We start from the raw sequence: 11,391 nt of genomic DNA on the forward strand, positions 1-11,391 counted from the left end.
AGGGTCTTTATCATGGCATGGTACTAGTTTCTTCATTTCTAACAGTTCTAATTTAGTCAGAGGCGTGTGTACATACACGCGTTTCAAAGTTTTATCCTCACCCATAACTGGGTGCACTTCTCGTAAGGGGTTCTGACTTTCAATACCACCCCCGCACTGCATATGGTACATTTTCCTTTCTGGAGGTGGGGCGGGAACATATTCAGAGCTTACAAAGGTATCATATCTGTGTCGTTGTTCTAGAATTATTTGAATTAATTTAGTGCTTAGACCTCTCCATCTATCCATCAGTAGTGCTTCTAGTGTCTCGTGTAAGGGACCTGGATCGGAATAATGTTTTCTGTATTTAATGAGAAGGTGCTGAATCATGTATACACCTGCTAATTTCTGTTCGTCGGGGGAGAGGTTCAGAAATGTCTGTGCTACGGTATCATCATTATATATGTCTGCATTTTCGGCCCATGATACAGCTGATCGGGCGAGTTCTTGTTCATCCATAGAATTGAGTACATGGTACCCAACTCGATCTCGGAGCCTTTTATCAGTTTCCTGGAACTGATGCTCAGCAGAATTCGGATTTGTTAAGGCAGAGAAGAAAACTCTCTTGCTCTCCGGACGGATACCCTTCCTAAGGTAAGTTCCCTTACCTACGTATGCTATTGTTCCTATATTTCTTTCGGATTCTTCCTGTACTTCTTCCTCCTCGGAGCAAGCCTTTTCTTTCTCTTTCTGGTGTACTGCTATCACTGCTTTCTTAATCTTCTTATACATAGAGTCTATGCAATTTTGTCTGTCATGTCTTCCATCAGCTATATTTTGACCCCACTTGTTCAATGCGTCTAATTCACTCTGATCTGTTCCGGGCCTGTCTCGTTCTCTTATTAGACAATTTATGAAAAATCGTAGTATCAGTGCTTGCATGCCAACTTTCTGTTTCTCCATGGCATCCTTAATACTGTCAGAGTCCTTTCCTGTCTGAACGAACTCATATATTCTGTCTAGACGATCCTTCATTCCTGCATAGCATAACAAACTATCAGTAGCAGATCTTAACCGTAATGATGCCAATATCATTAAATCGTCTTTTCCGGGTACTGGATCATATCTGCAAACTGACATGTTTTCTTTTAATGTGTCAAGGCGGGATGAATTAGAGGAGTGGGGGGATCTGTACGTGAGAGGACTCTGCATATCTTTGAGATTGAATCTGTGAGTTGGTGGCGGGGTCTGAGGACCCGCGGTCGCACCTCCTGAAGCGGACGCTTGTACATTACCTCCCTGTGGAGTCTGTATCTGAACTTGAACTTGTCGCTTAGGTGGATCAGGTAAACGTGGTTTCGGTAGGTCCGTTTTGAGTACGGGAAGTGGCGGGGCTGGCGGAACAGGAGAAGTCTGTTGCGGTACCGGCGGAACGTGACCTGGGGGTGGAGTGCCACCCCCGTCCCTGTCTATAGGCAGGGCACGAACAGGCAGATTGGTGTAAGCTGGTGCTACATCGTCTAAGTATGAATTTAGGAATATGTCTTTAGTAGTCTTATGCATTACTTTAGTTGGAACTAATGGTGACGGCAAATTTTTCGGTATTTCTGAAATGGCGTCAGGGGTACCTTCGGCCAAAAGATACATGTTGTTCACTTGGCTATTTCGGATGCGATCTATTTGTTCTGATTTTACTCGAATTCCTTCAGTAACTAATTCGTTTTCTTGAGCCTTTTCTGATTCTTTAAGTCTGTCTTCTCTACGGAGTGCTCTTTCAGCACGTTTATGTGATTCCTTACGCCAAAATTCTATGGCGTCTTTCTGAGATTGTCTGGCTTTCTTTTTCCGTAATGCTTCTTCTACCTTTATGATGCACTCGGCATCCCATGTTCCGTTAACTGGCCATCGGTATCTTTCCTCTAGGTGCTTGGTATAATCGGTCCATAACTCTAGATACAGGATGGCGTCTATGCCATGCTTATTATACATAAAATTACCTGGAGTGTCCCTAGGGGGGATTGGAATTTCTTCCTCTAACATCCCTTTCCTAGTTCCTATCTGCTTTAACTTGTTGAAAAACGGCATTGTGCCTACTTGATACTGAAATGCTTGATCCTTGATACTTAATTCTGAATGTAACTATTTATACAAAAACACGATAATAATGCACAAGGAAAACAATCACATTCATACCACGACATTAATCACAAAAATATTTAAAACATAGATGACTACCCCACTATACTAGATGTACTGCTAAACAGTACAGATACACTGTTGTAACAGTGCAAAAATTCAGAAATTCGGAATACTAGATATACTGCTAAACAGTACAGATACACTGCCTAAAAACAGTGCAGACCGGACTTGCGTACCCAAACCCGTCTAGATACGACCCAGCAATGGTACTCACCGGGAAGCACGGAAACAGAAGGCCTCGGAAAAACTCGACTAGACTCGACTCGATACTTCGGAAAACTTCGGAAAACTTCGGGAATTTTCGGAAAACTTCGGAAACCTGGTGGGCCTCTTGACACCTCGGACCTTGCTTCTTTCGGCTAGGCTCTGGTCGGGATCCTCCGCACTCCTCACCGCCTCGTCTGGGCACTGATCGCAGTCTTCGTCACCTCCGTGGGTCAGAGGGAGATGCAGGAAATCCTGCCGGTACGCGTAGGTTCCTTCTAACTGATGGCAGGGGACAGAGCTTGCAATGCGCCAACCGGCGCGTGAGGTGGGGGAGGGGTCCCTATTCGGGCGCCAAAATGACGTAAATAATTAATTTACTCTCTTAATTTCTATGCAGGTAAGTACTTAATCAATAATAACTCAGATCGGATGGAAAAAGACAGAGTCCGTGGTGTGAGAGTTCTAAGGGGTTTTATTCCTTAAAAAGGAATGGTCATGACCAAGATATCATGTTCTGACCACCACACAGGGTGTCAGAAGGGATAGAGCGCTACATTTTATTAACAGTACATAGCTTATATACTTATTTCATTCCATAAGTAACAGTGCAAGAGGCGTAACAGCTGAGAGAAGACAAGATAACAATATTACACGTGGTACATGTACGTAATCAAGAGGCGTGAACTAGAGGTGTGTTCTGGAAACGTCACAGATAAGTGTCACGAATGGGTGGCACTAACAGAAAATGTGGCAATGTCAGCAGAAATCGGAAGCTTGGATGCGCGCGCAGCTGCATGACGTGTGATTGGAGGGGTGCAGGGGACTTGACATTTACACTGACGGAAAGAGACAGAAGTCTGGCATGTCAGATCAACTTGTGCTTCTATCATATCTGATATCTGATGTTTAGGAACTAAGCTATCTGGGCAGAAAGGTCTCTAGAGCAGAAGCTATTCTATACTTGCTGTGAGTGCGTGTATAAGCGCCTGAGTGTCTGTATGAGAAGCGTGGGGGCATGGGGCCTTCCATGGAAGCATGGCAACAGAAGCTATGAATTACTTGCATAGAGACAGGTCGGCCCTTTAGCCCTGTAGCTAAGGAAGGATGTTTACTGAAGCTAGCAGGAAGGAATGTATTTTCGGGGAGGGAAACAGATAACTCGAAGGTTATAGTCGATCTTGGCAGGCAGCAGGCTGAGCTGAGCACGGAGGGCCGCGCTAGAAGTAAGTCAGAGTTCACGGATACGGGGGCTGCCTGGGCAGAGATTTCTTGGAGTCAGAAGCCAGAAAAGAGGCTCGGTGGCAGAGATTCAGGGCCTACTTCAGCCAGGGCTGGAAAACGTAGGAGTATACTACAAAAAGACGTTGGCATAGCATACTTAGGAACGGACCATTCAACCCATTCATGGTGGGTCTGAAAGAGGACATGTTAACGTTGGACGCAAATGTATTTGCGTCTTCATAGCTGACACAGGAGGGAAGTTACATGCACTTTAACTCGTACATGGAGTCGGTGGGGTACTCGCTAGGGAACACAACTTGACCATAAAATTTATATTACCTCAATAGCTATGTTGCAGTTTAATAAGGAATCAACAGATAACGCTTCATTATATTTATTGAAATCAAGTGCGAAATTTTATGGTGGTAGGAACAAGGCAGGAAAACTTCTAGCTAACTATTTAAAAACTAAACAGAACAAAGCAAATATTGATTCTATTTTTGATGACAGCTCTATTTTAAAATTTAAGGATATGGAAATCTTAAACGAGTTTGCTTTATTCTATAAAAAAATGTATTCCTCTAAGTCAGATCCCACAGACCATACATTCTCTCATTTCTTTTCATCCATACAAAAACCCCAACTGTTTTCTGATGGTTTATCGTTATTGGAAACTAAGATAACACAACAAGAACTCTTGAATGCTCTTAACCATTTAAAAAAAGATAAGGATCCTGGGCCAGATGGATTCACTGTTGAATTCTTTCTTCATTTCTCCCATTTATTAATGCCCAAACAACACTCATTAATTGATTCCTTTCAGTCTCTGGGAAAATCTGGTGGTACATTTTCAGATGCTCACATGTTTAATACCTAAAGAGGGAAAAGACTCGAAGTATTGTAAAAATGTCAGACCCATTTCACTTGTTAATATGGATTACAAGATATTCTCCAAAGCACTAGCACTCCACTTAGACCATTATGTCCCAAACATATTAGGCAAGGAACAATCTGGTTTTGTGAAAGGGCGAGCCATACAAGATAATACCAGACTAATTTTTCAACTTTTTATCTAAAGCTCCACATTTGAATCATCCCCTTGCAGCTATAGCACTAGATGCGGAAAAAGCATTCAATAGAGTTGAATGGCGCTACTTGTTCTATAACCTTAAATGGTTTGGTTTTTGCCCAAATTTTATATCCCTAGTTTCACTATTATATTCTAACCCTCTTGCTGCCGTCTTTGATAATGGTTTAATATCACCTTTCTTTGGTCTTGGTAGAGGAGTGCGTCAAGGTTGTCCCTTATCCCCCTTTCTTTTTAATTTAGCACCTGAACCCTTCCTCTCAAGAATCTGTCAAAACACACGGATAACAGGTTTTCAAACTTCTATGACTAATGTCAAGCTTGCTGCATATGCTGATGATATTTTGCTTTTTATTTCAAATCCCAGTGAGTCGATCCCTGCCTTTTTGGAAGAGGTTCTTTCTTTTTCATTGATATCAGGTTACAAACTAAACAGCGATAAATGTGAAATTTTACCTTTGACTAAATATACTTATAGCGCTGATTTTACTTCAACTAATTTTACTTGGAAACCGTCCTCTATTAAATATTTAGGTGCAAATTGTACTTCGACAATAAAAGTACAATCATGCTCTGCATGAATAAATGCATTCAAAGACTCACAGAGCTCACCAATAGATGACATCCTCTTTATCTTTCTTGGTGGGGTCACCTGGATACTATTAAGATGATGCTTCCCCCATAGTTTTATATACCATCTCCAATATTCCAGTTTCCATTTACACTAAGTTTTTCAAGTCCATCAACTCAGTGTTATCTTTCTTTTTAAGGAATAAGGAGAAATCACGTATGTCTATCTCTAAGTTATCACGTCCTAAAGCAGAAGGCGGAGTCAACTATCCCAATTTTTTCGCTTATCACAAAGCATTTCTATTGCGTCAGGCTTCATATTGGCTATTTGACTCAAAGGAGGAATATCCCCTTTGGGCATTAGCTGAACTTTCTTTCCTTTCTTCCTTTCCATTTGGAGAATATCTCTCCTTTTCTCGTAAGCCCCAAACATTATCCACTCCATTATTTAAGTTCACTTCTAAATTATTGAGCCCTATATTCCCCTTACTTTATGACACTCTTGAATCCTTTTTAACCTCACCAATTTGGCATAACAAAACTATACTGATCCAAAACAAACCCTTTTTATTTGAAAACGTGGAGACAACGTGGCATAATATGGGTACCAATTGTTCTCAAAGAAAGAATGTATTTCATTTTCTTCGTTACAACAGCTATATGCTTTACCCACCTCATTCATTTCCAAATTTTAGATTCTTCGTAAAGCTGTCCTTGATTGTATATGCCATTATCAACCAAAACCCTTACCACTCCTATCATCCCCAGGAACACGGAAATATCCAATTTTCTACACACTCATCCCAAGGCGTCAACCTTATATGCCTTTATTCAATCCTCTCCTATATTAAGACAGAAATCAAACATTGAGAAATTATGGGAGAAAAACTTTAACACAGAATGGCGTCTCACTTTATTGAACAGTATATGGACTAACATACACAAATCTTCAAGATCAGCCAGCCTAACACAAACTCTGTTTTATGTATATGTTACAGTGAAAGTGTGAAATCCCGGTATTGTATAGAATGCCTAGGTAATGTATAGAATACCTGATGGTTTTCGGCAAACTAGGAAATATAAGTTTTTGGTGAAAATGTTACATACTTTTCCTAGGCATTCTATACAATTCCTAGGCATTATACAGAATGACCAGTACCATTACGCAAATTGTTAAAAGGGCACAAGATGAGATTCGTAGGTATTATACAGAATGACCAGTACCATTTACGCAAAGTGAGGGAACAAGATGAGAAGCCTTTAATTATTAATACGCATTTGAAACTGAAAGAACAAAACTATGAAATAAAGCACAGGATATTCTTACCGGAAAACAATGAAAGCAAAACTGAAATTGAAGTACTTGTTACACTAAGAAAGGCCGGAGTAACACGTGGAATTGTACCCACTTTTATTCTTCACACAAAAACACCTTATATTTTGGCACTTTGATCTTGTACATACATTTCACGACTTAAGAAGAATGCGAACAGAATATTGTTACCGGTGAAACACAAAGCAGAACTGGCATGACCTACTTGTTGCAGCAGGGAAGGCTAGAGTGACATTTTGAATTGCACTTATTTTTCTTTTTCACACACAAACACCTCATATTTTGGCATTTCGTCTTGCACATACACCTGATGAATCCTTGGCCGCTTCCTGTGGACTGAGAAGTAGCTGCAGATCGGAGAGGTATTTCGTGGTCAGGAACGTCTTCAATTCTCATTAAGTTCTTTGGACATACGGTGAATTGTGATCTGGCGTAGAGTTGCTTCAAGATTCCTTGTGCAGTTCCAAGTCGGTAAAAGCCATCTTCCATCATGTTCATAACAACTGCCAAGAGATTGCGTGAGTCACCCCTCCCTTTGTCGACGTCGGGAATTGGAACTCGCACAGTGGCACCCAGAGGCACAGGAGGAATTTTTTTGTCTGAATCCCTTTTCATTTTTTTGGCCTGAATCTCAATGTTCGATTTTGATTCCATTTTACTTTGGATAGCTTTCTCAATATTGAAGTAAACATTGCACAAAATGCTAACCCCATAGCCTTCTACTACGTCGCCGTCATCGTCTTTAGAAGAATGTCCACAGATGGCATGAACGTTTCGGCCACACTTTGGACATGTATGAGCACCGCTGGTTTCTTTTAAGCAGATGCAACAGATAGCGGAAGAATAAGGATTTTCGGTAACCACGAAAATGGAAGGCTCTTCGATAACCATGGCTTCATCACTGTTTTGGTTTCCTCCATCATGGATTGCATTCTCAGCTATGTCTTCTGCAGGGAACTGTGCCTCTTGCATTGATTCATCTTGTCTTTCTTCCTGCGTTGTGTTGTTTGTACGCTCTCTATTATTATTTTTTTGAGCTCTTCCTCGGTCTTTACATCTTGTAAAACGTCGTCAGGGAGGGACGACGTCAAGAGACCTACTCTAGCTTTGCAGCCGAACAGAGCTTCGTATGGTGACCTCTTAATCCCAGAATGAAAAGCTCTGTTCTTCATAAGTTGGACGAACCACAATCGCTCACTCCTGCAGCTAGTTTTTTTACACAGCATATTTTCAATGTCCTGATTAGCTCTTTCGACGCTCCCCTGACTTTGTGAGTGGCGCGGCTTACCATGGACGATCTTCAAAGTGGGCCATTACTCCTTTAGGCTACTCACCACATTGTTTGCAAATTCCCTGCGGTTATCAGACTGTAGAATCGTTGGAGCACCAAGCAACGTAAATATGTCAACAAGCTTGTAGGCTACTTCTTCCGCTCTCTTTGATTTCAGAGCCCTGAGAACTACAAACATAGTGAGATGATCTTGGTACACCATTATAAACTTGTACTCTCTGTCAGGATGGGACTGAAAATCGATGAGATTGACCTGAAAACGGGAGCTGAATTCAGAAAAAACGATTGGCTTGACCACAACACCTTTTTTGACACCTTTTTGCTTCTTCTGGCAAGGCTCACAAAGGTGAATGTACAGCTCAATATCATGATGGTTAATGTTCTTATACTTGGGTGAAAGTTCTTTCAACATCCTGTCCCGTCCTCCATGACCAATAGCCAAATGGGCCTTATGGAGTACGTCAAATAACTCAGAGTCCGCAACGTAAAACTGAATAGCACTCGTACCTTCTTTAACAGGGTAGATCAACTTAGTTGTATTCTCGACCATCATTACGTGATAGTGTTTCACCAGCCAATAGTCTTGTGATTCCTTCTTAATGGTTGTCTAGCCTTTTTCACATCGTCCACTTACTTTTGATAGCTGGTTTTGATTAGGAAAACACCCTTTTTAGGAGCATTGGCTCTTACTTGAGATAATTATTCGCAGAACCGTTGTTCCATGTCAGCATGGCGTGATTCCTGTCTTGGCACTACAATCTCTTCCGACATGGTGATACAAGAACCACTGGAAAGGATGACGGCAGAGCATCTGTGGAACCTTAGCCGGATGCTATACACGACCTCTGACCCTGCTTGCAGGCAGGTCGCTCCCCACACCACAGCACGGCTGCTACCTGCTCTTTGCCTGGTTACTTGTGCTTCCTCTGCCCCTCGCTTGCTGGCAACTTGTGCTGTATCTGCCCCTCACTTGCTGGCAATTTGTGCTGTCTCTGCCCTTCGCTTGCTGATAACTTGTGCTGTCTCTGCCCCTCGCTTGCTGATAACTTGTGCTGTCTCTGGGATTAGGTCTATTATATACTTTGTCGACAGACAATCCGGCAAAGTATACAATGCCTAGGCAATGTATAAAATATCAATCATTTCATATTTTGACGTTCGATTTTCAGGCATTCTATACATTACCTAGCCATTCTATAGAATGCCCGATTTCACACATTGCCGAGCGGGATTAAAATGGTGGGATTAGGCGAATTATATACTTTGCCAGCAGACAATCGGCAAAGTATACAATGCCTAGACAATGTATAAAATATCAATCATTTCATACTTTGACGTTCAATTTTCAGGCATTTTTAGGCATTCTATACATTACCTAGGCATTCTATAGAATGCGGGATTTCACACTTTGACTGTAACATATATAATAGGCTTTTATTATCTCCTCAGATTTTGCATAAACGATTTCCTACTGTAGTGGACACCTGTTGGTCATGCACATCCCCAAATGCAGATCTATTCCATATGTTGTTTTCGTGTCCTCCAGTTTATAGTTTTTGGAAACAGGTCTGGTCTCATATTAATATAATTTTTGGCTTACATTTCCCGTTTTCTATAACAAATATCTTCCTAGGTAGCCTTTCCTCGATTTGGAATACTATTCCAACTAACTTAGTTGATGTATTAATAGCAGTTGCTTTCAAACAAATAATAAGAAATTGGAAGGACTTCACAAAAATGTAATTTAAGGCCTGGTGGTATGATGTCTGCCACAATCACAGACTGAACACATTCTCTAGTAAACCCACATCCATCACTATGAAAAGGCGCCATTTATGTTCTACCAGTCCCAACATTCTTTGACACTTGTGGCAAAACACATTCCTCACTGCCACCCTCTCAACAAGAAGTACTCAAACCTCCATAATTCCTCTAACCTTCCTTTCATTGACTTTGTAATATATTTATTATATTTTCCTTTTTAACTCATTGTAATGATTGTATCATTAGTTTTTATACAATGTATTTCTGCCGGAATATTAATTTATGTCTTTCTTTACTGATTACTAGTGTGTATTGCATATGACACCTCTTTACCCCTAAATAAAGTGATCTTTTAAAACAAAAAAAAAATGTATCAACATTCTTATTAACCTGGTGGATAAGGAGAGTGTACATAGATTTTCGTTTGAGGCCTGAAATATTCTCTTTATTTATGCATTCCCTATTTTCAAAAAATCTTTTAAGTCAAATTTTTCTAAAAACAGCTTTAAGGTCCTTCTCTAAAATAAATGTATTAACATTAGAAGAAGGGGCAGAGCTAAATCCCTTTTCTAAAACCTCTCTTTCCCAAGTATTCAGGTCCCTTTTGGATAGGTTAATGATTGGAAATGTTTTCGTTGCCAATATTTCTGATTCCTTGTTTTCAGGAATTGTTGTTTAGGGGTATTCCGCATGTGTTGTTACCTTCTTGGGCGCTGGTATGAAAAAGACCCATAATCTGGATTATGGCGGTAAACTCCCTGTTCTGCCTTGGAGGGTACTTCATCCTCACTATTTGAGCCTGAGGTTTCGGGGAATGTGACCCGTTTTCTTCTCCCTCTGGAGTAGAAGGGCCTTTGATAGTATGGTTTCTCACCACCATGCTCTTTTTTCTGTTGATAATAATCTTTATTCAAGTAAGGGTAAGTGAGTTCCACACTAAACCTGTTAATAACTTTTCTTAATTTAAGGGGTTTCTTGTTCACCAAAGAGTCGTTATAGCTATTCACTTCTCGGTTTAATTCATCAAGTTTTCTTTTTGCTTATTCTAGGGCAGTATTTTCTCTCATATTCAATTCTAACAACTCAATTTCTTGTTTTTCTAATCTGTTCATCACCACCCCCTTTTCTGAATCGTTTTTGGCCACTATAGGTGTGGCAGGGTATACTCAGACATGAGTCCCTTTCTCACTGCACCATCAGGATTCAAGCAAGCCTGGCCAAAGACGGCTGAAATGCCAGAAACCGGTCCCCGGTAGCTTGTCTCCTTTCTGGTGAAGAATTGGCTTGGTAGTTTAGTCTGCCCTGTTCCCATGATGCACTGGGCCAGGGACAGACTGATTTGCATATAGCCAGGTTCTGAGCTGGGATGGTGCAGTGAGATAAATAACGGTGATGGATCAAGCCTTGATCTTTGGACTGGGTAAGAGTGGTCTGCTTAATTCAGACACTCTGTTCATCACCACCCCTTTTTCTGAATCGTTTTTGGCCACTATAGGTGTGGCAGGGTATACTCAGACATGAGTCCCTTTCTCACTGCACCATCAGGATTCAAGCAAGCCGGGCCGAAGACGGCTGAAATGCCAGAAACCGGTCCCCGGTAGCTTGTCTCCTTTCTGGTGAAAAATTGGCTTGGTAGTTTAGTCTGCCCTGTTCCCATGATGCACTGGGCCAGGGACAGACTGATTTGCATATAGCCAGGTTCTGAGCTGGGATGGTGCAGTGAGATAAATAACGGTGATG

General features: G+C 41.2%; 1 pseudogene; it reads right to left on the minus strand.

The window, feature by feature from the left end:
* Window positions 1-7,909: 7,909 nt before the first annotated feature.
* Window positions 7,910-8,437, minus strand: LOC147707735 (KRAB domain-containing protein 2 pseudogene; annotated as a pseudogene).
* Window positions 8,438-11,391: the final 2,954 nt, after the last annotated feature.

The sequence above is a fragment of the Lissotriton vulgaris genome, chromosome 6 (genome assembly GCF_964263255.1).
Source record: "Lissotriton vulgaris chromosome 6, aLisVul1.2, whole genome shotgun sequence".
In the NCBI taxonomy this organism is placed as follows: Eukaryota; Metazoa; Chordata; class Amphibia; order Caudata; family Salamandridae; genus Lissotriton; species Lissotriton vulgaris.